This window comes from Arachis ipaensis, chromosome B4 (assembly GCF_059453495.1).
Source record: "Arachis ipaensis isolate K30076 ecotype BB chromosome B4, ASM5945349v1, whole genome shotgun sequence".
Lineage (NCBI taxonomy): Eukaryota > Viridiplantae > Streptophyta > Magnoliopsida > Fabales > Fabaceae > Arachis > Arachis ipaensis.
In genome coordinates this window covers 51,194,719-51,205,212 of record NC_142439.1, presented here as the reverse complement: position 1 = coordinate 51,205,212, position 10,494 = coordinate 51,194,719, and the positions used below count along the sequence as shown (strand labels likewise).

At 40.3% G+C, this 10,494-nt stretch overlaps 1 non-coding gene across 1 annotated transcript; it reads right to left on the bottom strand.

The window, feature by feature from the left end:
• Window positions 1–712: 712 nt before the first annotated feature.
• LOC148567537 (small nucleolar RNA R71) lies at window positions 713–820 on the bottom strand. The gene has a single exon (XR_015882636.1). It is a non-coding gene; the product is annotated as a small nucleolar RNA R71 (small nucleolar RNA).
• Window positions 821–10,494: the final 9,674 nt, after the last annotated feature.

Genomic DNA, 10,494 nt, shown 5'->3' with positions numbered 1-10,494 from the left:
CGTAACTATTTTAATAATTTTTAATTCACCAACTTCTGTGTCTCACCAATTTTTGGCGCCGTTGCCGGGGAGTTGCAATAGAGTACTAAAGTTATTAATTAGAATTTATTTATTTGCATTTTATTTTATTTTGCTACTATGAGTTGCATGTTTCTTTCGTCAAATGACGCGTTCACTTCCTGATCCGCGCTTGCTAATATTCGATCCTGAAATTGAAAGGACTATTTCACGAATAAGGCGAGAACAGCGTCGGTTAGTCCACTCTGAGGGCGGATCTGAAAGTGAACTTGAGGAAGAAACCAGCCCCCGTTCTACTGATTCGGTTGTTTTACGTGCAGAAGACATGGCAGCTAGAAGAGTTACCTTCCAGGAGGAAGGAGCCCCTGATTTTACAATGCAACCGTTTCAAGCGCATCATCCAGCGGTAGCTACAGATTTTGAAATAAAGACCACACTGCTAAATTTGATGCCCAAGTTTCATGGCCTACCTGCTCAAGAGCCTATCAAGCACTTGAGAGATTTCCAGGCCGCCTGTTCTACTGTCAGGCGTGATGGTACTGATGAAACTTCAATTTTGCTGAAAGCTTTCCCGTTTTCTCTTAAGGGAAAAGCAAGAGAGTGGCACTACACTCAACCTCTAGCAAATGTATCCAACTGGGATACACTCAGAAAGGAGTTTTTGGAGAAATTCTTTCCATCTGAAGTTACTGATAAACTGAGGAAGGATATTTCCACAATTGTTCAGGATGACAATGAGACTCTCTTTGAATATTGGGAGCGCTTCAATAATCTTCTGGAAGCATGCCCCCACCACATGATTGACAAGATAGTGTTACTTAGCTATATCATACAGGGCATGAGGCCCCAAGATAAGACCACATTGGAAAGTGCTAGCAATGGGTCTATGAAGAAGTACAAGACCACTGATGAGGCTTGGCAATTGATCAGTGATTTAGCTGAATCTACTAGGAACCACAGACAAAAGCAAGGCCGTTCAAAAGCCATTGCAGAAGTATCCTCTAGTAGAGAGACTGCGGCTCTAGCTCAGGGTATATGTGAGATGACCAACTTGCTGAAGCAAATGCAATTGAATCAACAACAAGCTCAGCAAGCTCAACCTCCTCCACTACAGCAAAACCAACAACTGGTCCCGCAAAGAATTTGTGGAATCTGTGCTGATTATAGCCATTACACTGATGAATGCCCGCAACTCCAACAAGAAGACAACATGGTGGCATCCACTCATAACTTCTATGACCGCCCCAACCAAGGGTACAATCAAAGTGGAAATAATAATCATGGATGGCAGGACAATTCTAACCAGAATTTGAGGGACAACAATAACAGAGGAGGCAGAGATAATCAAGGAAATCAGAGATGGAATAATAACAACAACAGGCAGCAGAATCAACCTTACAGAGCACTTCACCTAAGGCAAAACCAAGGACCACAGAACAATCAACAGCAGACTTCTCAATTTACTCATTCTTCTTTATCTCCTAATGAAGAGCTACTACAATCTTTTGAGCGAAGACAACAGACCATGGAAAGTAACATCATGAATAGTATTAATGCCAGTCTGAATGGTCTCACCTCTACTTTGCAAGCTCTTATGTCACAGCTTGGATCAACGCAAAATTCCAGTAACCAACCTTCAAGCTCTACTAGAATCCCCTATCAACCATTACCCAATCCAAAGGGAGGCATTAATGCCATCACCCTAAGGTCTGGAACCACACTGCAGGAGGGGAATCAGGAGGAACCAAGCCCACCAGAACACACCTCAGCTGAAAAGGTAGTAGAAATAGAAGATGTTAAAGAGGAAGAGGACATACAGGACATAGCTAAAGAAGAAATAGCTCAACCACAGGAGGAAGCACCAAAAGGCGCAGACACCACAGAAAACACTACTCCTATTCCATTTCCACAACTTGCAAGGAAGCCCAGGAAGCAGCTGGAACCCGACCCCAAAATAGTAGAAATATTCAAAAAGGTTGAGGTAACTGTTCCTCTTTTTGATGTTATTCAGCAGGTACCTAAATATGCAAAGTTTCTAAAAGACTTATGTATCCATAAAGACAAAATTAATGAATTAGAAACTATTCCTTTAGGTAGTTCTATATCTGCTTTAATGGGAGGATTACATGAAAAATGTAGTGATCCAGGTCCTTGTATAGTTAGCTGTACTATTAGTGGTGTAGTAATTTATGATTGCATGTGTGATTTAGGAGCATGTGTCAGTATAATGCCTTTGTCTATATATGATATTTTGAGGCTCCCTCCCTTAAAAAGGTCGGCAGCTCGTTTTGTGTTAGCAGATAAAAGCATTATTACAGTGGCTGGAGTTGCTGAAGATGTTTTGGTGAACATTAAAGGGCTTACATTTCCCACTGATTTTTATATCTTGGAGATGCCCCATAATGATTCAAATAAGCCATCATCAATCCTACTTGGAAGACCATTCCTGAAGACATCAAAATTCAAATTGAATCCTTTTTCAGGAACATACTCCTTTGAAATAGATGGCCGCATAGTAATCTTCAACCATGGAGTCATTGACAACCCCCCAGAAGATCGTTCTATCTTCCAGTGTGATGTCATAGATGAAAGTGTAGCTGAAGTTCACAAGGAAGAGTTTGAAGAGAGGCACACTGGACAAGGTCCAAGTGTGGGGACCCTTTTAACTGACAATGAGGGCACTTCGCCATTTTCACAAGCTCCAGATAATCCAAAGCCTGCCCATGATCAAAAGTTAGAATTGAAACCCCTCCCTCCACATCTCAAATATGCTTATCTTGAAGATGAGCAGAGGTTTCCAGTTATCATTGCAAGGGAACTTACTTCTCAACAAGAAGAGCAGTTACTTAATGTGCTGAGGAAGCATAAGAAGGCAATTGGGTGGAGCTTGGCAGACATAGTAGGCATCAACCCTCAAGTATGTGAGCACAGAATATTTTTAGAAGAGGGAGCAAGACCTGTCCATCAACCCCAAAGAAGATTGAATCCCACCATCTTGGAAGTTGTCAAAAAGGAAGTGACCAGACTATTGGAAGCCGGTATCATATATCCCATTTCAGACAGTGAATGGGTAAGCCCAGTACAAGTGGTGCCCAAGAAGTCTGGAGTCACTACAGTGAAGAATGAGCATGGAGAGCTCATAGCAACTAGAGTTCAGAATTCTTGGAGAGTCTGCATTGATTACAGGCGTCTCAACCAAGCTACCCGTAAGGATCACTACCCACTTCCATTCATTGATCAAATGCTGGATCTCCTGTCAGGTAAATCACATTATTGCTTTTTAGATGGTTACACAGGTTATTTCCAGATTCATATAGCTCCTGAGGATCAGGAAAAGACTACCTTTACATGTCCTTTTGGGACTTATGCTTACAAGAGAATGCCCGTTGGCTAGTGCAATGCACCAGCTACTTTCCAAAGGTGCATGATGAGTCTTTTCTCTGATCTTATTGAGGACTGTATGGAAGTTTTTATGGACAATTTTAGCATTTATGGTGATTCTTTTAGCCTTTGCTTAGATGGATTATCTAGATTATTAGATAGATGTGTTAATACAAACCTTGCATTAAATTTCGAAAAATGTCACTTTATGGTAAAACAAGGAATTGTATTAGGACATGTGGTATCTAATAATGGCATTTCTGTAGACCCAATAAAGGTGAATGTTATTTCTAGTTTACCTTACCCCTCTTCTGTGAGGGAAGTCCGTTCGTTCCTTGGCCATGCAGGTTTTTACAGGAGATTTATTAAGGACTTTAGTGAGGTCGCACTTCCCTTATCCAGATTACTGCAGAAGGATATTGAGTTCGAGTTCAGTGAGGATTGCAAACAAGCGTTCGATAAGCTGAAGACTGCTCTGACTCAAGCTCCAATTGTGAGAGGACCAGACTAGAGCCAGCCATTTGAAATCATGTGCGATGCTTCCAACCATGCAGTAGGAGCAGCGCTGGCTCAGCGTGAAGGTAAGGATCCTTCCGTTATTGCTTATGCGTCTAAGACTTTAGACACTGCCCAGTTCAACTATACTACTACTGAGAAAGAGCTTCTTGCTACTGTTTTTGCTCTAGATAAATTCCGAGCTTATTTACTTGGCACTAGAGTAGTAGTGTATTCGGACCATGCAGCCTTAAAGTATCTATTGGCTAAAAAGGAGTCCAAACCAAGACTTATACGTTGGATACTGATGTTACAAGAATTTGATTTAGAAATAAAGGATAGGAGTGGTAATCAGAATTTAGTGGCAGACCACTTGAGTCGCCTTGAGCATATTAAGGATGATTCTACTCCTATAGATGATAATTTTCCTTTTGATAACCTACAAGCAGTATCTGAGGTAGCCCCTTGGTATGCACCTGTTGCTAATTATTTAGCTAGCCGCACATTTCCTCCAAATTTTTCTAAGCATCAAAGAGACAAGCTGAAAAGCGAGTCTAAATATTATATATGGGATGACCCATATTTATGGAGATGTGGTGCTAATCAAGTAATTAGACGTTGTGTGCCTCAATCAGAATTCCAGTCAATTTTAGAGGCCTGTCACTCATCTGAGAGTGGAGGACATTTTGGCCCTCAAAGAACAGCTAGAAATATCTTAGACTGTGGATTCTGGTGGCCTACTCTTTTTAGAGACGCTGCTGAGTTTTATAAATGTTGTCTCCCATGCCAGAAATTTGGCAATATATCCAAGAGAGATGAGATGCCTCAACAAATTATGCTTTTCTGTGAAATTTTTGATGTTTGGGGCATTGACTTCATGGGTCCATTTCCAAATTCTAATGGATATTTTTATATATTGTTAGCTGTGGATTATGTTTCCAAATGGGTGGAAGCAATTCCTACCCGCACTGATGATGCTAACACTGTTGTTTCCTTTGTGAGAAACCATATTATATGTCGCTTCGGATCACCACGAGCAATCGTGAGCGATCAAGGCACCCATTTTTGTAACAGGATTAATGAAGAAGCATGGGATAATTCATAAAGTTGCAACAACTTACCATCCCCAAACTAATGGGCAAGCCGAGGTGTCAAACAGAGAAATTAAGCGTATCTTACAAAAGATAGTAAAGCCTCATAGAAAAGACTGGAGCACCAGACTACAAGATGCACTCTGGGCATATAGAACAGCATACAAGACACCCATTGGGATGAGTCCTTTCCGCTTGGTTTATGGAAAAGCTTGTCATCTCCTAGTTGAAGTAGAACACAGAGCTTTTTGGGCAGTTAAGGAGTGCAACATGGGAATTGAGAAAGCCGGAGCTGAAAGGAAGTTGCAACTGCAGGAACTGGAGAGCCTTCGCCTAGAAGCTTATGAAAACTCCAGAATATACAAGGAAAAGATGAAGGCTGTACATGATCAAAACATCAAGAAGAAAGAGTTCCACCCTGGAGATTTAGTCCTCCTTTACAAATCTCGACTAAGGCTCATGCCAGGCAAGTTAAGATCAAGATGGGAAGGTCCATACAGAGTAGAGAAGGCCGAACCGTACGGAGTTTATCACCTAAGCCATCCTTCAAGCTCTAAACTTATTAAGGTAAATAGACAACGCCTGAAGCTATACCATGGCAAGAAGATGCAGAAAACAAGGAGCTTGAGATCTTCCTCTTGGAAGATCCCCACATAGCAGAAGATTGAGCTAGTGGAGCGTCCAACTTACGGACGTTAAAGCAAAGTGCTAGGTGGGAGACAACCTACCATGGTATGATCATTCTTTTCTTTATATTTAGTTTTTCCTATTCAATAACTCTTCTCTTCCTTAGTACTTTCATGCATCTGCATTTACATGTTTTTATTTCAAAATAAAAAATTTTTTTTTGCTACGCGACGCGATCGGATCAGCGACGCGTCCGCATCACAGGGAGAATAAAGAAAAATAAAAATGAATAGAAAGTCACGTTGGAGTGTGGCTGGAGGCATGCCAATGGCACAAATCAACCCACGCGACCGCGTCGCTGACGCGTTCGCGTCGCATGGGAATCATGGCCTCCCACGCGACCGCGTGCCCCACGCGGCCGCGTGCCCTGAGTTTTCGACGTAAAAGGGTGCACAATGAAATATTGTGCGAGAGTGATGTTGGATTGTTGCTGGAAGCACAATCCTTATCACACGACTGCGTCGCCGACGCAGCCGCGTCATCCATTTTCTGGCGCACACTCACGCGATCGCGTGACCCACGCGATCGTGCCGTCCGAATTTTGGCAAATAAATTAATTTGAACAGAGAGTTGTGCTGGTGCGAGGCTGCACTCGCGCCAGAAGCATAACATGGGTCACGCGACCGCGTGACCGACGCGATCACATCACCATACTTGAAGCGCATCAACGCGAATGCGTGCCCCACGCAGCCGCGTCGCATGCGCCGCACAGCTCAACCTAAATTGCCAAATTATCTTATCTTTCTCTCCTCCAAATCCTAGTTTTTCTTTTCCCTCCTTATTTCTTCCTTCCCCTTTCCCCCTTCTATCTCACCTTTCACTCTCTATCTCTCTCACCTCCGTTAACAAGGTTTTACTTTCTTTTTCTCTCTTTCTTTTTCTATCATTCTTATTATTTTATATGTATTTTCTTTTCTTTTTTTTTCTTTTCATTATTCATATTTTCTTTCTTTTTCTTTTTCTTTTTACATGGTGTTAGAAATTTAATTGTTTTTCTTTTTTTGAGTCATTATCTCTCATTATATGCTTGTGGATTGTTGCAAATTGTTTGACAATTATTTTTATTCTATTTATGGGATTGCTTGCATGTTCACCTTCATATTTTCTATACCTTATTCAACATGCATGCTATGTGTTTGTAAAAAAGCTCAAATGGCATTATGCACTTCTCTATGTTGTTATACTATTCAATGCTTGCTTTTCACAACTTTCCTTTACTATTGTATTAATTGAATTTAATTGTCAATACAAACGTGATGGTTTGTTACAAAGTATGGCTTGGTCTATGCTACTCATGCCCTTTGCCGGCATGCCAATAAACACCTTGCAGTCACTTGCCTTTATATGAACTAGCTATTTTCCATTGTTGGCTTTTCACATGTACTCGCGAGCATGTGATAATGTCAGTATATGCTAATGTGCATCCATCACCCTCTTTTCTGTTTCCTTCCTTGCTGTATATCTCTTTGAATTTAATTTACTTTCACTTCCCTTCTTTCAGGATGGCCACCAAGAAAGGAAAAGAGAAAGCTACTTCCAAACCACTAGCAAGAAGAGGAACTAAAACAGCATTAGTGGCACAGCCTTCTTCAACCGCAGTTAAGCCCTCAACAAAAAGAGTTAAGAGGATAATAAAGGTTGATGAGAAGGAGAAAGCCTTTCCAGTAAAGAACACTGAGCGATTTCCCAATCGCTACTATGAACAGATGTTCCCTATCCTGGTAGAAAGAAACTATAATAATGAATACCTTCTTATCCTCCCATCCAATATTGCTTCCTTTGTTGGGCCGCAAATTGAACGACGACAATGGGGTTTCCTACGGAGACAGCCAAGGCAGGTCAATCTTTCTTGGGTAGTTGAGTTCTACTCTAACTTCTACATGCCAACCCTGCAGTCTATTTATGTCCAGATGAAGCAAGTCCCCATCACAGAAGAGGCCATTCAGCAAGCTCTGAGTCCTCCCCCTATTCCAGAAGGAATGGACGCCTTCCAAGAAGCCGCACTTAAACGCCAGAGGTACCAATTTGACTGGGACTCCATTCTCGGAGTTATCGCATTACCTGGTAGCCGTTGGATCTACGGATACCACCGTACCCGCCCTAAGGGAATCTTGGCTTCAGCACTTACTTTGGAGGCTCGCGTTTGGGCACAGATCATGTCTCATTACGTCTTTCCGAGCACCCATGAGTCCTCCTTCACTGCGGACATGGCTGTTCTACTACGGTGCATCCTTACAGACCAACCTCTGCATCTCTCAAGACATATCCGGAATGCTATGGGACACGTACAAATTGCGGGCAATTTACCTTTCCCCGCCTTGGTCTCAGATCTTGTCTCAGCAGCCAGAGTCTCCTACAGAGCTGGGGACACCAAAGTCGTGCTTCCACGGGATGATCAGTATGTCCCTAACGGGAAATACCTCAAACTCCCAGTAGCCACTACAAGCCTTCCTACTACTCCAGTTGAAGATAATCCTTCTTCAACACCACAAGCACCTACAACTGATGAATTGCTCCAGCAGATAATTGAAAGGTTGGATCGGCAAGAACAGAAAGCAAAGATGAGAGAGCGCCGTAACGAGCGCCGATTCAAACACCTCAAGGAGCTACTCAAGGGACACTTTAAGGACTCGGATACCCCGGACTCCACTTCTTTTACCAGCACAGGGAGCCATAATGGTCCCAACTGTGGAGATACTGCCACCGGCCCACCCCTGTTCCTGACAGACGGCACCAAGGACGGTGCAAAGCCTTAAGTGTGGGGAGGTCGGTCAGTACCTGACTTCCGGAGGTAATTTCTCTTCTCTAGCACCAATAATTAGGATATTTTAGTTAGATTTTCTTTCTTTTATAGAATAGAATAAATTGCATAGGTTAGGATAGTTGCATGCATGTTCTACTTGATTGAAAAGACAATAAGTTTCTTTTAAGACTCTATCTTTGGAACAAAATTTCACTAATTTTTTAAAATTTTTATGATAAATTTGCTTGAGTTGTATTTGGAACATGACATTTGAGCTAAAGAACACACAACCTGTGAAAGATTTGAGCCCCTATGTATGGTTACATTATTTAACCATAATTATTTCATTCTTGTGTGTTTACTTCTCTATGATTGTAATCTATATTTTGTTTTATCTTATATGTCCAATATTTATTATATTTGCATGCTTGCACATGATTGAGGCCATTATTTGTTTAAACTCACTTATCCAAATTAAGTCTACCCTTTTCAATTACCTTTGTTAACCACTTTGAGCCTTTAAATCCCATTTGTTCTATATTTTACCACATTACTACCCTTAAGCTGAAAAACAATTGTATATCCCAAATTGAATCTTTGGTTAGCTTAAGATAGAATTATGTGTGCTAGTTAAGTATGGGAAATTGTGGGAACAAAAGTTGTTAAGGGAATGTGTCATGAGAATTTAATGGGAATTTGGATACCTACTCATGTGAAACTATAAGAATTAAAAATCTATGTGCATTGATAAGCTATATTTATTTTAATGTCAAAAAAAATTTATATAAATAAATAAGGGGACAAAAATTACCCCAATGTTAAATTCAGAATTCAAAGATCAATACACATATAATAGAACCAAATATAAAGTTGATACATGAGTATGGATAGAAAAAGGGAATTCTGGGAAGCTAGGTATGAACTTTAAGATTACATTAAAAATATATAGGTTGGGTTGAAGCTTGGGTTAATTAAAGATTCAATTTATTAGCTCACCCGACCAAATGTATACCCCTACCTGTACCTTAGCCCCATTACAACCTTGAAAAGACCTCATGATGTTTGCATTGGTATATTAACTGTTGTTGATTGGTTAGGAGAAGAACAAAAGTTAGAAAGCATGATTAGAGAAGGATAGAGTGATTACCCTATACACTAGAGATTAGAGCGTACATACATTATCAGTGAGGGTTCAATGCTTGAATTTTCATGTTCCCTGCTTTCATGAGCTATCTTCTTGCACCTTTATCTGTTTTATTGTATAATGATAGAATTAGTGGAATTTGATTTGTAATTGTTTTGAAGAGCTTATTTACTTTTGATCAAGTGGGCAAGAATCATATAGTTGCATTTATTTATATATATATATAGGCTTGCATTGCATTTCATGAATTTCTACATGTTCATACTTATTTCCTTATCTCCTTCAATTAAGCATGAGGACATGCTAATGTTTAAGTGTGGGGAGGTTGATAAACCACTATTTTTTGGTCTATATTGTGTTTAATTGTGTGGTTTTATCAGGATCCTTACCCACTTATTCATTAAATTAGCATGAAATTATAATCCCTTGCTGAATTTATAACATGTTTGAAAACTGCTTCCAAGAGACTTTAATTATGTAATTTTAATTCTCCTTTATTCCATTCGATGCCGTGATCTGTGTGTTGAGTGTTTCAGACTTTATAGGGCATGAATGAGTTGGAGATTGGAAAGGAAGCTAGCAAAAATGGAAGGAACATAAGAATTTGAGGAGATAATGATGCACGGAAATTTGTCTCAAAACAAATTCCCTTTGGCAAGTGTACCGAATTTGTCGTCAAGTAAAAACTCACAATAGAGTGAGGTCGAATCCCACAAGGATTGATTAATCAAGAAACTTTAGTTAGAGAACTGTTCTAGTTGAGCGAATCCAAAATTTGAGTTGAGAATTGCAGAAAATAAAATGGCGGGAAGGTAATTGACAGGAAAGTAAATGCTAGAATTATAGATCTAAAAGTAAATGACGGAAGGTAAATTGCAGAATTGTAAATGGGAATGGGGGAATTGCTCATTAAAGTAAATAACAGAAATTAAAGA